Consider the following 1305-nt stretch of genomic DNA (forward strand, 5'->3'; position numbering starts at 1 on the left):
AATAAACAAGCAGGCAGAAAAAAAGGTTTTTTATAATGCCATAAGGAAGGAATGACACTCACACAGCACAGAAAATAAGTTGTCTAAGTCATGCTTCAGTTCCACAGAGATACAGACTTGTGTGGCTAGCTACACACACTCTATTGGCTACATACACTATCAGGTCAAAATATGATTCAGCTGGCTACAGCATGCAAGGGTGGTTTGGCTGAGGAAACAAACTGCTTTATTGCTACACTTTGACAAGGATCAAGGAAGAATCTGGAAGTCAAGCATCATAGGGAAACAGACAGCAAACATGACTGAAATGCAGCAGTGGCATCATGCACTTAAAGACACTGAGCAGCCTGCTGGCTATGCCCAGGGAATCAAGAGTTTTACCTCATGTGCCATTAGAGGGTATAGTGAAGCGGCATGTGCCATAAATGTACGATATCACTAACCCAAAAATGATTGAAGGCAATGCCCTGTTGCGTTGGCAAGTTTATACCAGAATTGCCATTTACAATTATGCATTTGGCTTCATCCACTTTAAAAAGATATATCTCTTGGACAACAATGTCCCATCCCATTGTAGTTAATTAATTCATTTGAAGAGTTAATTGGTCTCCAATAAATCAATAATGGATCTCAAAGGCAATATAACACGGCAATAAACTCATTCTGAAGAGTGGTCGCTAAGGCAACAGCACTGATTTGGTTTTAGACTGAGAAAAAGGGTCAGCTGAAGTTAAGGTATATTCAAGATATGGTGTGAGAGGCTTGCGTGCTACACTATCAATTGTGCGTTGTAATGTTTTCAATGTTGATTTAGTTTATTATAGTTGTAGATACAGTTAGGGAGTCTACCCTGAAATCCCGGAGACGTCCTTGGCCTTTGATTGGTTACAGAGCAACGTGGCTAAAACGTCCTGCTGATGTTAATGACACCCTGTGGTGTGAAACAACAAGCAGGGCTCAAACGTGGAGGGGGGGTCTGGGTCCTCCGCAGACTCCCGTGCCCAGTCCTAGACACAGTCCAGGCCGAAGCCCAGACCTTCCATCAGTCTCTCTCGTCTCTGCTTCCCACACACCAGGAGAGCCAACACTGTGGAGGGAAGCAAAGCTCCACAGACAGTTCAATAAGAGTGGAGGAGAACTCCTCGTTTGTCCTGCTTCATGTTCTTATATCCTGCTCTCTCCTGTCTCCGCTGCTGCTATCCTTTTGCCATCCCCGTGGGTCGCATACTATTTCCCCACCTCCACTCTCATTCTCGTGTGCCGTCGAGGGTTCCATGGTCGCCATGGAGACAGTGTGCGTGTCAA

The sequence above is a fragment of the Centroberyx gerrardi genome, chromosome 9 (genome assembly GCF_048128805.1).
Source record: "Centroberyx gerrardi isolate f3 chromosome 9, fCenGer3.hap1.cur.20231027, whole genome shotgun sequence".
Lineage (NCBI taxonomy): Eukaryota > Metazoa > Chordata > Actinopteri > Beryciformes > Berycidae > Centroberyx > Centroberyx gerrardi.